The sequence below is a fragment of the Grammomys surdaster genome, unplaced genomic scaffold, assembly GCF_004785775.1.
Source record: "Grammomys surdaster isolate TR1022 unplaced genomic scaffold, NIH_TR_1.0 62, whole genome shotgun sequence".
Classification (NCBI taxonomy): domain Eukaryota; kingdom Metazoa; phylum Chordata; class Mammalia; order Rodentia; family Muridae; genus Grammomys; species Grammomys surdaster.
The window spans coordinates 15,098,059-15,116,091 of NW_021604564.1; the positions used below are offsets into that span (position 1 = coordinate 15,098,059).

The 18,033-nt window shown below is 40.3% G+C and overlaps 1 protein-coding gene across 1 annotated transcript in view; it reads left to right on the forward strand.

Annotated features, from left to right (window-relative positions):
* The window catches only part of Mecom (MDS1 and EVI1 complex locus), a 541,930-nt gene that overhangs the window by 461,439 nt on the left and 62,458 nt on the right, over nucleotides 1–18,033 (forward strand). The window lies entirely within an intron of this gene.

Here is an 18,033-nt window from a genome sequence, read left to right on the forward strand (position 1 = left end):
CTGAGACAGGGGCTTATGTCACCCAGATTGGCTGACCACTCACTATGTACCCTAGACTGCCCTTGAACTTTTGATCTTCCTTCTTGCTTGTATCCCTCCCCAAACCTTGGATTGCAGGCATATGTACAGGCATACCAGGTATATGTCGTGCTTGGGATTGAACCTAGGACTTCACAAATGTTAGTCAGACCCTCACACATCCTCAGCCAATCGCTGATGATGTTTGTGTTTCCATTGACATCACATTCACACATCACATGACCCACTGTTTTGTTTACAGTAACATAGGTGAGAACTGGTGTGTAGATGTGCTCACGGGCAACTAACTGGGCAGAGAATGGGAAATGGTTGCAATATGTCAGTGTGCTCTGTACATCTCCTTTGTGCGTTTACAGTGATATTGAGAGACATATAGAAGTTAAGGCAGTTCAGATAATGGACCTTGGGATGTTCAGTCTTGCTTTTGAGGAGGTGAAGGTGAGGCTCTGAGAGCAGTCAGTGCCGTTTCTGCTCCGGCAGCATCTTGTTAGGGTTAAAGTCTATCACACAAGCTTGTTGCTTTTGTCTAGTGATAAATATAAGCCATTGGCACTTTTTTGAATAAAACAAACATTATGTTTTGATGAGGAATATGGCATTTGGCAGTTGGGGCTCTAAAGTATAACTTTTAAGAAAGCTGTGATCATACTGGAAAGCCATTAAGATAGCTAAGCATTAGGAAGTGGAATTAAAAGGGACTGTGGAATGGGGGAGATGGGATCCTTCAATGCTGGTGGAATTCAAGATACACACACTGTGGCCCAGCTGCTTGAGAACATTAAAAATCCCTTCACTTAAGCTGTTGAAAGCTGCAAAAAAGACCAAATGTTTTCCATCTCAAAACACATGTCACTTAGCCATGTTTGGAAAGCTGTTATCTAAACATTAAAAAAAATCCCAATCCAGTATATTTTAGAATGATTTCTTCCTTGGGTGTAGATTGTGAGTTATACTTTAATTTGGGAAAGAGAATTTAAAAGGAGAATGGAAAAATCCCATTTTTTTCTCCTCCCTCTTTGTTGATCTTTCCTCAAAGCCCTTGTGGGATATAAAACAATAAAAAGCCACCAGGTTCCAGTTTTGTTAACTTATCTTGTGAACATTAAACATTATGCCTCAAATTTCTTATGGTACATAAAGTGTTTCGCCTTGCAAGATCGTGTATACAGCACTTCAAAAGCTGGCGGGGCAGCTCCTGATCATGATGAACGTGTGACAGAGCTCTTTAGATCTCTTGTATTTAGCATGACAACTCTAGGCTCATAGGTACTTTAAACATGATATCTAAAACTACATGTTTTCCCCTAGTGGTGAAAAAATGTAGACTAATTACAAACTTCTCATATTATACAGATGGTTAGACAGCCTGGTACAATGGCAACATTTGATTGTATCAAATTTCCTTTCCTTACTGAATTTTAATCAGTTTCATAGCTTTGCTTTATTGCTTTTAATGAGATTGCCTGCTTCACTCGATAGAATGAATGGTTGCATAGGCAGAGCTGGAGTGTGGACTGCCCATGGAACAGTGTAGGCGGTTCTCCTAACAGTTCTGAAACCTGAATTCTTAGGTACTTTCCAAAAGTGCATCTGTCTCTCTGTACACCATCCCAAGTCTTTCACAACTCTAATCAGCTTCTGAAGATGGTCCTCAAATGATTCCCACTGTGACATCTATTTTATAAACCAAATACTTTGCTGGTTGACTGTTATAGTAACAAAACTTTTTTCAAGACACTTCTTCCAGAACGTGACTGAAGAAGGAATATTCGGGAAGATCACTGCCTTCCACCCCAGAGGCAGCTCCAAGTGGATCTTCATGAGAGACGCTATGGGAGGTTGTAAACAATGTAAATAATCAGATCAGGAAGCAGAGAAAAAGGGCAGATATGCTAAACACAGGAGGAAATCTCTACAGACCCAGTGACCTTCCCTGGGCTACAGGACACAATTATGGCTGAATGATCGATAGAATGTTAAAAAATAAAAGCTTATTGTGTTAATTACTATCCATATTTGGATATAAATTCATAGTTGGAAATCAATTTTTACCTTCTTTAATTCTTACATGTTTTATAGAAATATAGGTGTATAATAAGGATAAGTAATATGGATTTTAGGGAAAGTTATGAAAACCTTAGAACAGGAAATTTTCACTTACAAGAAGTGCTCGTCCTCCTCGTTGAGCACTGAATTTCTCTTTGTACATGTTCTTTTTGAAAGACTATAATTAAAATATGCTTAATCAATGAGTGAGTAATTGAAAAACTGGTGTAATGCCACAGAACAAGCCAGGACACAAATTAGTTCTTGCTTTGTTTATGACCAAGCCTTGGCAGTACCAGCATACTTATTGGATGGCATTTAATTAATAGAGCATAGACATTCCTCATGTCTCGTGAGTCCATTTTGGTTTTTAAAAAGTCTTTAGAGGTATTGCTTTGTTAATTTAATGTATATTATATTGAACTGAAGTTTGGGGTTCATCCTAAGGTTTCCTGAAGTCAGGGGTTGACTTGGTGTGGCCAGAAGTGACAGCTTTCAATTATCAGAAAGACAACGTATTTGGCATTTTAGCAAGTCAGCCTGTCAGGTTGCTATGTTTGATGTAACATAGACTTGGGGTAAACAGTACAAAATATAGTGAGCTAGATTCAAGCAGGGCACAATAAGTTCATGCCAGTAAATGGAAGGTGGGAGGTAGAAGCAGAGAGATCAAGTGTGTAAGGCCTGCTTTGAGTTCTTAGGGAGTTCAAGGACATTCTAGACTACAGGAGCCCCTGTTTCAAAACCAAAAAACCAAACGAAGAAACATGTAATGTGACTTAGGGGAATACTTACTCAGTCTTGTTGTATTAAATATATCCGAGTTAAACAGGATAATAAGCACCTTAGTGCCTGCCCATGAATTACTAAATCAAATTGTACATCCCCTTCTAGACACAAAGAAAGACTTACTAAATGATTGATTTGTTACTTACTCCTCTGTTTACTGCCCTCTTCCTTCTGCTGTCTTGCTGCCTCTTCGATTACCTGGTATCACTGGCTCTGCCCCTGTACCTTTGCACACTGTTGTCAGTGAAGTTTCTAAGATGAGAATTTGAAAAGGATTATGTCTGATTTCCTTCTGGGATAAGCAAGTAAGTTGGTAAAATGAACAAGATCAACTTAGGTTCCAAATAAAATATTCAATTACATTAGAAGAAAAGCAAGCAGATGGAATTTGCTTCTGCTCTTAGTCACATAATGTTAAAAAGGGCTAAGTGCATCAGCTGACTTGAGGAGTTTCTTAGGCGTGCTTACACTGTTGTAAAGTCTCTGCTTTCGTTACTATCTCTGTTACAATGAAGTATCAGGCAGTGTTAATAAATGGGTTAATAAATGAATTAGGAAGCTCTACCATCAGAAATCAATGTTTTCTGCTTGTTTACAAATCATCATAACAGTATGAATCTGTATGTTAGTAAATTTTTGTTTAAAATTTAACTTCCTTATGTGCCTTACGTGTTCTCCCAATTGTCTTTTGAAAATGCTTTAACTAATGCTGAACGTTTCTGAAGGACAGGGCACAAAACCATTTGATACCTGAGTATCTGCCAGGAGACTGAGTGTATTTAGAGCATGCACATTTATGTATATATACCTACGTATACCATTGCACTTTGAGGCTGATCTGACTTACACAGGAAACAACACCATGATAGGACTTATCAAAGCAGTTAAACACAGAAGACACCCAGAGTCTCCTTTACAGAGTTTAGAGTGAGATCAGGGCTGACTGTGGTCCTGAGGCCTCCCCTGCCATGCAGGCCTTTACTTGTCTTTCCCCTGTCTTAACGTCTACAGAACTTACTGATCAAACCACATCTTAGTAACACACAGTCTTGGGCTGTCTACTGTTCCTTCACTGCTTAAATCAATCACGTGGGGCTTATCAATGGGAGTAATAGTCTACAGTCATTGTGTGACTCCCTGTGGCTTCTCAATCTTCTCCTGAAACAGGCTAGTTCAGTCATTTTTAACTGTAAGTTGAGACAAAGTGGTGGAGAGAGTGATGTGGGTGTTGGGGAAATATCCCAGCATTGCTCCAAAGCCCATGAGGGTATGCAAAGTGGTGTCCATGCACATTTGTTTCTAGGAGCATGCTCAGATGAACATTATTAGAAAAAAGGCCTTCAAGGATTAAGACCATTGAACTTGGAGTGTGCCTCTGACAATGTTGCACTCAAATCCATGTTATCAACTTATAGAAATAGCATGTCCTTAGAATTCTACTTTGGTTAAAAAATGTTATTTGAGATGATTTATATACTCAAGCTTGTTGAGTTCAATGCGGTCGCTTGTAAACCAAGGGTTATAATCATCATATATATTGTTAGTGAATGACTAGGTGAGATGATAAGCAGTAAGCCCTGGACATGATTTTGGTGCTCTTTATGCAATTGTGACAGTCTCTTTGGAAATAATGCATGCCAAGGGGATGCCTTATCCTCATGGGCAAGTACAAGGCCACCCTCTTAGGGTTATGTTATCTTTTGTTTCTAGCTTTGGGCTGGATTTGGAGATCTCCTGGCAAACAGTAATGTACCATGTTCCAGGAATAACATCTCAGCCATTGTATACACAAAGACAAAAATTAGTCTGATTCTGAAAATCAACTTCTCTCTCCTTTACTCCATGCCCTAAAACTGTTGTCAGCTCTTGATCTACTTGGAGGTTCCTGGAAATCTGATTATGCTTCTCCTTTAAAGCTTTTGTTTGTGTTTTGGTTTTGGTTTTTAAAGACAGAGTTTCTCTGTATAGTCCTGGTTGTCCTGGAACTTACTTTGTAGACCAGGCTGGCCTCAAACTCTGAGATGTACTTGCCTCTGCCTTCAGAGTGCTGGAATTAAATGTGCACAACACCACTGCCCAACCCACTCTGAAATTTATGATCACTGTCATCTCTTTTTAATCCCAAGTGGTCTAAATTCCAACTGGTGTTAGAAAGTCTTTCATAATTTTGTCTTATCAAGTCATGTCTGCTGATGCCTGACCACCTGGGATATCCACATGAGTCTATTAACTGATGGCTTGTGAGTTGAGCCAGGGAAACAAATACGGCTAGATTGAACTCTACTTTGATGCTCTAGCAGGGAATTGATTTAAACCAGACTGCTTCAGATCCAAGTCAAGACAAGCTCCTTAACTAGAAGCATACCTCCTTTTCTGTGTGCAAGGATGCTATAGTCCAGAGGCCATCACCAATTCCTTAGTGGTACTCTTCCCAGGAGTGGTAATGATACACTGGCATTCTTCCTTTAGGACAATCAGGTGACTGCAGGGTACAGCTTATAATGATGGCCAACACAATGGAGTGTCCTCCTGGGCTTTGGAGTTCCTTGTAGGCAGGAGCTTAGAGGCTCAGTTATCAGTGTCTATTCATTGCCAAAATTATTCATCAAGATGTTGAAGATTCCTGCTAAGCACTTGTGGAGAAAAGCAAACTAAGCTGGTTTACACATTTAATCCATGATGTGATCCTATGTAATATGATGGCATCAGATCCAATAGAGGGAGTTTACACACTCAAGGTTCAGCACCCCTTCCAGGTCTTCTGGATTCACACAGGGTCACTTTGCACATATAGCCTTTTCTCTTTTTCAGGGAATATCTTTTGATTTGTTTTACAGTCTGAAATATATCTTTTAGCAGTCAACATTGAATATTGACCAAATGGATAGTTCAAATTGATTTTCTGCTAAAGGCTTGTTTTTTAAGGCCTATATCAATTCTTGCAGAATTATGAAGATTCCCATGTTTAGCTTGGCATTGTAGCAGATGTCTCTAAATCTAGCATTTAGAAACTGTAGGCAGGAAGGTCTTGAGTTCAAGGTCAACCTCATTTACATGGCTAATTTGAGGCTAGCCTATTATACATGTATCCTTGTCTGCAGAGGACAAAAAAGATTACTATTTTTCTTGTGTCTCATTTTACCTATTTAGAAAATTTGCTTCTTAGAAGATACTTTCTTTCTCCTATTAAAACAAGGATCCCTGACTTCACTAACAGTCATTATGGTGGATTTCCATTCTATCTCTTGTTTCCATTATTTGATACTGACTTAGTATATTTCCATTTGCTTAAAAAAACAAAACAAAAACCAAACTACTGCCTTGGCAAGCAGCAAATAATTTAGGAAGAGTAAGAGTTCCTTCTCCAGGTAAAATGGTTCACATATAAAATAATGAACACAACAGGGAAGGCATTTGTGAAGATGGCAGTTCTCTTCTCAAGGTAGGATCCTATTATTGTGGACATGCAGTTGGTCTCCAGGTGCAAGCCACTGAAGCAAGGCCTGTGTATAGATCATCTTCTATAATCCTCTCAACAGCAATATAACACACACTCTTAATGCTAATTTATTTTCATTTTACAGAGTAAGAAACCAACAAAGCCAACGTGATGTCTTTTTACATACATTCCTCACCTAGCACACCATGAGGCTTATAACTGTGGCAAGCCACTTTTCGATTCTGTGGTTTCAGCCTCTTGTATTAAGTTTCCTCCATTATAGACTCTCCCATGGACCAGGTATTATCTTAAGCATTTTATAAAGATAATCTCCCTTGTTTACTTTGAAGAGCCTCTTGCAATGTAGGTACATTAACTACAGTTTTAGAGGTAGCAAGAAGGAGGCTCAAAAACCAATTCTCTCAAAACTACCTAAGTAGAAGCAGACTGGGAGGGTTCTGTCATGAGAAGGATACAGCGTACCAGGACTGGGCAGGAGGCTGATTTGCCCTGAGCCCAAGTTTTTCAACCTTCCAGAGAGTTAGCTTGTGGCCTTCAGAACTCCAGGAAAAAGATCTGTTTACCTTTGTGACAGCTTAACACGTTCAGTCCATTTCTTTCTTGTTACAGGGCAAAAAGGATAGGAAATTTACAAATGCAAGCTGTTATAATTATATCTAGGTATACATCTAGGTATACATAGATATCCTATACAAATAGTATTCTCGAGCCATAAAAAAAAATCCTAGAGGTGGTCAAAGAATCAGAAAAGAGCTGATTTTTTCCAGTGTCCAATGGATACAATTTTTGGTGACTAATTTCTTGAGAAACTCATGTTCTGCTTGGATATATACAACTGTCTTTAAGTACTCTCTCTTTTCCTCTCCTCTTCTCCCTTCCTCTCCCTCCCTTGACTTGAGTGCACATTTTAGTGGTGCTAGAGGGGTGTTTCAGCATTTAAAAATGCCTATTATTCATGCAGAGGACCCATGCGCAGTTCCCAGCACTTACATGGTAGCTCACAACTATCTGGAAGTTCAAGAGGATGCTGTCTGTTCTTCTGACCTCTTCAGGTTCACTTATGCATATGGTACACATACATTCACACACATAAAAGAAAAAAATAAAAATTGAAACTAGATTCCCAGTCTGCTACAGAAAAATATAGTTTTGAGCCTAATTATTACACTTGTCACTATTATTCAATATTTTTCAAAATTGAATCCAAATTCAGATTATTTCCATCTTTTCGAGACATTAGTTTGTGCAATGAACAAGTCTCTTTTCTTCTCTCTACTTTCATTTGCAGTTTGTAATAGTTAAATTTTACTAAATGAAGTGTGTCCCTGTTGTCACCCATTGCTTTTGACAAAGTACATTATAGGAAGGCTTTCAATAACTTTCTGGACTTATTCCAGCATTCAGTGCCAAGGAGATAAGTGCAGAAAATGTGTAACATTTCTGAAAAGACAACAGCAACATATTTTTCAAGTTACATGACAGAGGTACCTAGTGAATTATTAAAGTTTGGTTTATAAATGGCAGGCTCTACCAGCTCTGACTGGAAGGAAGCAGTGAGCAACGTAATCAAACTCAGTCAGAGATGATACAGTTTGACTCAAGTGTATGAGCATAAATTTGAAAATTGGAAGTCACTGGAATTGTACCATTCTAGGCTCCTGGTTTTAGGTTGTCTGTGTCATGGCAGGCTTGCATTAGCAGATGAGTAGGTCCATGTCACACGGAGAAAGACTCATGTGACTTGAGGTAGCTGAATTTCAGTGTTTTCACAAAGCCTCCAAAGCTTTCCCTCCCCAATGCTAAGACACTAAATGGGAAAACCTGGAAATTTTTGTTCTACTCAAAATTTATAAACAGAACACATATAACTACATGCTACAACTGACCTGTATTTAATTCTGAAATTTACAGTCAGGCTATAGTAGGAGTTTATTTGAAATTGAATAGGACAGAATTTACAGAAATAATTTTTGATGTCTGTGTTTTTACAACAACATTAAGATTTTGCTGGCAATGTAAAGACTATTGTGATAGTTTGGTCTTGAAGTATAGATATCGTAAAATATGTCACACATATAGTGGATTATAAGCCATACTTTTCTGCCTCTGTAGAGATTTTATTTAGCATGCCTGGCTGCAGTCACAGATACAGATACGATAAAATGGAATTTTAGGATTATCAACATAGAACGGCACAAATATTTCATTAGATCATAGATAAGAATTTAACACGTAACTGAGTCTTAACTGTTTAACAGGTGTAAACGGTGGAAGGATCTCCCCATACCCCTGTCCTATGTAGCCTCCATGTTGCTAAATGTCTAAGGCTAGTCTTTGTTCTTGCTTCCTCCTTCCATGTACTGTGATGACAGGCACCCTTCCACCATCCACTTCCTCTGTAACTGGAGCTCAGTATTTCCAATAGATCATAAGTTAATCACACAGTCAATGCTCCGTGTAGAGACAATTGTGTGGTTGCTTCAGGGAACTTCTGCTCCCTCAGTGTGCTGAATCAATTCATCTGGAACCCATGTTAGTTCATCAAGGTGTGTGGTTTATCTACAGATAAAATTCTTGTACTTTCGTCTGTCATCTGATTTAAAGATCACTTAGTCCAGTGACTAAGCAGGACCATAAGCAGGCCCAACACATGACTCCAATGTCAAAAACTCAGTAGGAGGAATTCTTCATGTTTAATTCAGGCATCTGTAGCTGGAGAGTGTCCCGCTGCTTTTCTTTCTTCTAGAGAAATATACATCTAGATAAAGCCAAGTCATATTAAGAAAAAGCTAAATGATAGGAAGCACTATTCGAAAATATGCTCACGGCAAAAGTTACATTTCAGAAAGACTTTTAATGGAGAATGATAGGAATGAGTTATTTAATTGTAAAATGAGATTTTATACATTCTTTCAGAAAGTTCACATACCATATACTCAAATCAATATTATTTTTTTAGCAGTTTACAGGTAAAGAATCAGTTGGCCAGAATTTACTGATGATAATGCCTTTGTGAATGACCTTCCAGATGTTTCTAGAATAAAAATTGAAGCTTTTTTGCCTTCTTTATTTATTACTATTTTTAGTGAAGAGTTAGAATCAGTTAATAGAAGAGTATTCATAGGAATGTTTATGCTTCGTTTGAAACCGATACAAAATAATTTACTTGTTTGCAAAGACCTGACCCCTACCCTAGGTGTTTCAGTGGAAAGAGAAAGAGGATTTGTGTGTATTTCAATACCTTCCATGATGTCTAATAAGATCAAAAATATTTTAACTAAAAGACATATTTTTAATATTTCACAAAGCATTTACTACATAATTTTCATTGGGATGCTTCAAGAAACAGATGTATTTATGTAACTTAGCCCCAGAATGTCTGTTATTAATAAGGAATGCCTATGAAAAGTCGCCAGACAGGATATGCTGTTGTGCAGGATGTTTCTTGCCATAGAATAGGTTACAAGTAGCCTGGATAACCACGAAGTATGCACCCTCCTCAGTGGTCCAAAATATGCTTTCATAATAAGTAATGTAAGAATTTCAGAAAGTTTCTAAACTTTCTAAACATCTTCTAAGATGTTGTATGAGCTTGATAAACAGAACCAGCACTTCATCTCCTTAACGTATTGCTCTGGTTACTGAGTGACCAGGGCCATCAGAGGCAAGAGAAGGAGCCATAGCAACTCAGTTAAAGGGTCAAGAGCAGAGTGTGCACTTGTATGCTCAGTTGTTAGCTATAAGTCTGTGTAGGGGACAACACAGGGAAAGGCCTGGAAGCTGAGCTCCGTGTCAGGTTGTAGAGGACACTGTGTTTTGGATCAGTTTTTACTTCCCAACAAACTAGGATCCAGAGGGAGTTGTACTTTAGTTTAGTTTACTTTAGTTTGCTATATAGTTTAGTTAACTTTGGCCAGTGTGTTTTTTCTTTCTCTTTATTTATTGACTTTTGCCTTTTGTTTTTGGTAAAGTGGTGCATTATTATAGTCTTGTTACTTCAGAAAGATGAATTTTCGGTGTAAAAATGCCATAGAAATTTAGGTTTGTGATGATAAGCATTTCTACTAGGACATTCACATAGGGAAGGAGAAAAGGGAGCAAAACCACTTTATCAGATTAACAAAGCCGATGCCTGGCCACTTAGGGAAAGGGAGAGGGAAAAATCTAAACTGGGGTGCAACAAAATCTAAACTGGGCCCAGGGAGAAAGCTGACACAGAAATGAATTTGGGGGAGAAAGTGGCAAAATGGCCAGGATTCTACTTGAGAGCAGCAACAACAGAGAGATTCTTGTGGCTGAATCTACAAACAGTGAATCATGTAGCAACTGATTCCTCTGCATGGGAGGTGGGGGAGCAGTATCAACCAGCCAGCTTAGGCATTAAGTCAAACCTGTCCTTATGTTTTATCACAATTACTCTCACAAAGACGTACAAGTATAGTTTAGTTTACTGTGAAAAGACACCATCAAAGGTACCAGTGAGAGTAAGTCCATCCTCCCAAACCATGGTGCCTCTTTAGGGCAAACCTGCTACACCAAGCTGGCTTTAATCCAGGAGAGAAGCCCAGTGAGGGAGAAAAGCTTTGGACCCAGCTGATACCGATCAGTAGGCAAAGAGGAAGCAGTGGGGGGTGGGGGAGAGGTAGATAAGATTTAACCAGAGGTCACCAAGGTAAAGTGAATTCCAGGCAGAGTGATAATACTTACATCAGCGCTATCAACAATAGTAGTCATTTTGTATTGACCAAATGCTGTGTTCCATGCACAACTCTACGATTTACATTTAGCGCTGGATTCCCCCAAACTGGGATGGGTCTGCAATACAATTACAAGGTCCTGCAGAAGGTTGGGCAGGAGAGGCTGGGCAATATAAGGCAAGGAAATGAGTGAAGGGTGTGTTGGAAGCTGAAGATCTGGGGCCAGACCATTACAGTAACTCAGACTGATGATCCTAGGCATCCTAAACACGTGTTCAGGCTTACTGAAACCCAGCATGCATCTGCTCAGCAAGTACCTCTTTAGTACTTGTTTTAGCCTGGATGGTTAGCAAGACAGGATAAATTATACCTAATTCCTTCCCACTTTCCTGGCGTCTGAAGCTTACCAGAGGACATTGTAAAGCTTGCCTTTTCTGACCTGAGAGGTGGGCAGTGGGCATGATGTGTGTGCGCGTGTGCGTGTGCGTGTGTGTGTGTGTGCATGTGTGCGCGAGCGCATGCGCGTGTGCATGTGCATGTGCGTGTGCGTGTGCGTGTGTGTGTGTGTGTGTGCTCAAGTGCACGTCTTTAGGTCCCAGTTCACCTGTGTTTATAAAGGTCTCTTGCTGATTAGCAGAGAGCACAGTGGGTGGGAATGGAGGAGCTCTGCTGTATGCCAGACATGGACAGACATCTTCCAGGGAAGCACAGCTAGAGAGAGAGAGGGGGGGAGGGGGGAAGGGAAGAGAAGGGGAGGGGAGGGGAGGGGAGGAAGAGAAAGAACCAAATTGTTAAAATTCTCCTCTTCCAAGGTCAGGCAGGATAAGAATTAGGGCAACTGACATTGGAATGGAACGGAGGATTAAAAAAATACATATATAGTCATACTTGCAGGCTGGATTAGCTTCTGTGTTGTGCACACATGAGTGTTTATTCTAGTCTGGTATACAGACACAGTGCAACTTACTTACTTTGAGCTGTTCCCACGGAGTCACAGCTCCTCATGCTCACATCACCCAGTGGGTTTTCCCAACACTCTCATTATGCTGATATGATGAAACTTGCATGGAAATCAACTCAAAGGTTAAGTGACTTACCCAAAGGTACACAGGAGGAGTGCAGGCGAGGCGTGCATGCCTTCCAATGCACTTTCTCCACAAGATTAGGAGGCTGAAAGCACTTTTGAGTGGGTTTCTAAAACCCTGGGGAGGACGTCGACCCTGGAGTTATTGCACACTGTGCTGAACACTGTCTTGAAAAGGCTGAATTAATTAAAATGAAAAAAATAATGAAAAATAAATCCAATCCGTACAGAGTTGAGGTGAGTTCCAAACACATTTACTGCTTTAGTTCTGTTCCAAAATAGAAAGAAGAGAAAGAAGAAAAGATTTGGCTTTTTGAGAATAACTGTGGTTAGTTTTCTCTAGAAACTGAAGATGGCTATAAAATGTCCTCAGTGATATAAAAGATGCCCTTTGTCTTATTGGTACAGAGGCATGTTGTGTGTTTTGTGACTCTTTGCTTCTTAGTCTTGTGAATATATATTTGTTCTTCTTTTTTACCCTTGAGTGTGTTCACATCAAAAGCATCAGACAGTCATACAAGAGAAAAATAATGCCATTTTTGTGCTCCACCGCCATTTTGCTGTATTTTATTAAACTGCTTATTTATCATAAGGTTTTCACTGAAACTTTAAATGAAGCCCTTTTGTTGTGATACCTTAGCCACTCAGCATAATGGCTCAGGAAATAGATCAAAATAGCCAACGAAAATATTTTAAATATGGCAGCTGTAGTTGGAGTTTGGGAAATAAATCTTTGAGAACAATAATTTATTCACTTGAGCTGTTGTTTCAGCAAAGTATTTCATCTTAGTTTCAAAATAGTTGCTATTCATTACTAAATATGTTTAAAAATCAAAGCAGAGAAATTGATTTCATTCTGTCCAGACATCCTAAAAAATACTCAGGTGTTAAAGTTGGGTGCTGTATTGGGAAAACCAATGAGATAGGGATTGTGGCTCTGTGGTTAATTAAAGGTAATAGGAGCCTTCGGGGTAACTTTGCATCATAGACTTACGGAGGACTTCTTACTGTAGGGACAATAACGTGGTTCTGCTTCTGAACGCGCACAGTGCTGTCCTACAAAGACATCAAGATGTGTAGGAAGTCAACCCTCCAGCAGTCCTGGCAAGCCAGACTGACCCCGGCAAATGAAAATAATCAAAAGTAATTAGAAGCGTGCTGGACGAGTCCTCCGAGAGCCGAGCGGGAGAGTAAACACGCCTGAATCCTCGAGCCACTGCAAAGGCCCATGTCTGAGCTGTTAGGTGCCCTGACCTTGTCCACATAAAGATGTGATTTATGAAGTGCAGGGCACAGCAGCAGGGCTTCTGTCTTCTCCTGGAGAACCAAATTACTGAGGCGGAGATTAACATGCTTTCAGTGGGGCCTGTTTCCAGACCAAGGGAAATTTTTTATTTACCTTTTTTTTTTTTTAACCTTTAATTTCCTTTCCTTTCCTGTCTGTCTGTCTGTCTGTCTGTCTGTCTGTCTGTCTTTTCTTTCCTCCTTTCTGCAGTACCATATTGATCAATAAGAAAAGGAAAATAAATAAATAAATAAATAAATAAATAAATAAATAAAAAGTAAAAAAGACAGAGTCCCTCAGCAATGAGCCAGAATCTCTCTGGAGAGCCATGCTGACAGAATGCTCTGGGGGTTCAGAGCCTTTGTGTTTTGCTGGGGAGACTTGCAAGTCTGCCTACCAGCATCCCAGAATTCAAGTTCAAGTTTGTGACATACTTCCCCCATGAAGCAGTGTAAATAATTAAAGTCAAATGGAACATATGTCACATTGGATCCCATGGCTTTCTGATCAAGTTTCTGCACCTGAGCACTGTATTTTATTCAAATCCTCTACGGAATGAAAAGATTTAAAAGAGCTGATAGGTGGTAAGAATTTGGAGGAGTCAGAGGGAAGGGAAATTGGGTAACACATTTGTAGAAGGATCAGTGAGACATCTCTTGAGTCCCAGAGACTCAAATTTTTCGTATCTGTGTCTCACTTAAGCTTAGGTGAAATCTCACCACTTCCCATGTGCCACTGTGCCATGGAAAAGAGAGCATCGATTTTCTTCTTAAACACACATCAATATCTATACACAAAGCTAATTTAATTAGCAAGCAGTTATTGTTCAGCCAAATGTCAATTTCTCAAATTATTTCCTGCTTCCCAGCATGAACTGTATGAAGCAGGACTTAACAGATAGTCTATGAATGAGAGACTGCATGGGAGATGCCCACCCTCCCCCAGAAACCCAGACATTTGCTCGGTGTTAGAAAAAAAAAAAGTCAGGCTTAGAGTTCAATGGCTGCTTAGCCACCCCAAGAACCCAGAGCTGCAGAATTAAAGAGACTGTACTTAGGCTGAGGTTATAAAGGGCCTTCCTCTATAAACTCAAAACATAATGTCAGGGTGAATGGGAACCTACTTTATTAACTTTATGGTATTGAAAACTGCCAGCAAGTTGTCTTGTTTTTAAATACCGTCCTCTGCAGAGTGTTACAGGGCCGTTTGTCCACAGGAAGCCATTAAAAGTGGACAGTGCAGTCATTTCATCTGGCTTTCGGTGGACTGCTTTTCTTTCTTTTAATGATGTGCTGGCATGTACCATGCCCATAGGGCCTCCATTAGCTGGACTCCTACTTCTGGGACAACCATGAAGTTTAAGGCTTAAAAGAGGCATCGGCTTACAGTCCTGTGGGAATCACTTGAATACTGGAGCACTAACTTATTACCGCTTTAACTAATATATTGACTTATTTTAAATAACCAGTTACACAATGAAGGCAGACCCCATGGCCTTATTGGAAATCTTTGGGCCTTTTAAAGATTCTGCAGTCCTTGCAGCCTGGGAAGGAAGGGAAAGGATTGAGAAAGGTTTATACCCATTTCAAACCAGGAAGAAAACACATTAACCCCTCCCAGCCCAGCCATCAACCAGTGTGGGGTCTTTACAAGTCCTAGAAAATCTACCCACCCTGCTCAAATGGAGAATTTCCCAATGTCGTCTTCTTGGTAAACAACAATTAAGAGCAATTAAGAAGTATGCCGCGACGACTGGAAAGTGCTTTAAAAGTATGATTCTCTAAGAAAAAATACCTGATCTGCTACCCTGCCTTCTGCTTTCTCAAAGCCGTCCGTTTCTGAGAGTTGCCCCTGCCTTCCATCCCCTGATAGTTAGAGCATCTTTCCTGGTGCATGCATGCTTGCAAATTAAAGCTGGTTTGAGATTCAGGTGAAACCATTATTGTTAATAGTCCGTTGTAAGGGCAACACTAAGCTCTGAAGAACAAGAGTGTTCTGATTACTTTGGAGCAGAAAGCATCTTTGTAGTGGCTTAATTCGTAACTGGTAACTATTGTAAACAAATTTCTCTAGAAATCCAAGAAATAAAGGGAGTTGGTGGTGGTATTTGGCTCCTCGTACTTATTTTTTTGTTTTAGAAAGTGCCTAACAGGAAGCAAGTTTACAGGGAAGAAAAGCATACTCCTTGCAAAACCCTGCCCTCTCTACCCTTGCCTGGGCCTGTTTTTCTTCTGATGGGGCAGATCTCCTAATGGGTTACTATTGGAAAGACAACACGCTGTGGGGAGGGGGTACTCAGCACTTATTGTGGGGTTGTGGGGCTCTTTCTCTAAATTTCAAGTTATGTCAAGACAAAGCAGGATGGCTATCTTCCTGTGAAGTGACTGCTATAGAAGCAAAAGAGGGGGGTGGGGTGGGAGAAGGTGAGGAGAGGGGAGATCAGGAAGCTACTGTTATACTTTCTTTGCCCAGATCCTTGTGATGATGCCGTGTAACGTTTCTTACCGTTCACTTGTTGTACAAGAGTGATGATCACGACATCAATATTAATACTACTTAATAAGAGACAAATATTTAAATCGATAGTGGTAATGTTAGAATGGCTCCTCCCTGTCTCTAGACACATCTCTCAAGGTCTTAGGGAGGAAATTAAGGCTGTGTTTGGAGTTGAGAATCTCAGTGGAGCATCCTCCACTCAGGCAGTGTCCGAGGGCCTGTGCATGTGTGAGGCCGCAATCAGGCTGTCAGATCCTGGTGGGTTCACCTAGATTGCTGAGGCTGCAGGCACTGTACTTTATTTCGGGATACATCGCCACCTACCGGCCACCAGCTGTACCTGCAAGAATTCCATCCAGACCCGTCGTCCGCCTCCCACACCAGAAGCTAATCTAAGGGGGGGAGGGGGCCTCGGGGCGGGGGGGGGGGGGAATCATTGGGGTTTTTTTTTTTTTTTTTCTGAAATGTGAATTTAGTCAGAACATGTCACTGATTCCCGAGGACCTTTGTCTCGCCACCAACGTTTCCTTCTTTTCTGAGAAGCTTTGGAAAAGGTTAGGCAGTGGGTGCTGCCAGGGCTGGGTGGGGTAGGGGCTGGGAATGGTTTGGGGCGCTGAGCACCCAGACCCCCTGATCAAGCTGAAGTGTCTGAAGCACTCAGTCCCCCAGATTACTTGTATTTAATACACAATGCATCATAAAACAAATCTCTCATCCTGACAGGAAGAAAATAGAACAGCTCATAGCTCCAGCTAGTCCAATTTATGGCTAAATTAAAAAAAAAAAAGCGCTTCAACAATGGACAAGTTGAGGAAGGGCCGAAGATCAATGCAGGGAAGCCCAGACTCCTCACGATTCTCAGGCAGGGCTCTATGGGAATATCTTAATGCTTATGTTATTTACAAAGGATTTTTTTTCCTGTCTTACCTACCACTGCTGTGAGATTTCCCCCCCTCAAACAATAGCCATTATCTAAAATAACAGTTCAATGTCCCAGATAACAGGCCACCAAAATGAATTAGTCACCGCCTCTTGTCATTTGCCCTCACCCACTTCCCTGTCTTCTGACACTATTTTCGTTTTTCGATTATCATTTTGGGGAAAATAAAGATCTGCTGGATTTTCACATCAACTTGCACTTGGAGAGAACAAAAAGTGGGTGGGTACTGTGAGACCTGCTTCACAGATAAAAGTTTAATGTCAGCCTACATTCTAAGTCTGTAGACTGGCTCCACCCATCCCAGGTAGCTGCCCCTAGACCTAGGCATTTTACTAAATTTTCCATTGTTGAGTTGGGAATAAATTGAATCTGAGGGTTGGGGATTTAGCTCAGAGGCAGATCTCTTGCCTAGCAAGGGGGGCTGGGGAAGTTCTCTGTCTTCTCTTGGTGGTTGGGTGAGCTGGATTTTTCTTTTTCCCTTTATATATGGAGCTTTCTCATCAAAAACATTTATTCCCAATTAAATGGTGGGGTTAACAAATTTAATCCAAATTTGTCTACAAATAAACATGTGAATTCTTCTATTTTGCCATCCATTATCCAAATTCTTTCACCCAATGTCATCTCTACATTGTATTGATAGAAAGTGCCCAAACGTATTATAGAGTTGTCTAATGTATAAAATATGAAACACTAAAGGCAAGCACTTGCATAACTCGACTCTGGGGAACTCACGGTCTTTTGAATAACTTAGAAGATTCTCAATCTACTACAATCTATTTGGCAGAGAGATATGAAAATAATGCTTTAGATTTTAAGATTTGTTCTTATGTGTGTGTGTGAGGGTGATTTTTGAAATGTACACATTTCTGAGGACCTAACTATAAAAGTGAAGGGAATAAATTTAAGTACAAACAAATTAAAATTTATTTTAAAATGTGCTTAACTGAAAATGTGCTTAACTGGAAATGTCTGTCAGATTTTGCTCTTGAAACTGCTGTCTTGAAACTTTTAGTGTGAGCCAGTATCTCTTTATCCTAAGAGTTACCCTGGCCCTCTCCAGAGCTTCCAAAATACCGGCCTGCCTGGGGAGGTGCCCTCACACCCCTGAAAGCAATTCTCCACCCTATCCTTCCCATCCCCCACCGGACTCACTCTCTCTCTCTCTCTCTCTCTCTCTCTCTCTCTCTCTCTCTC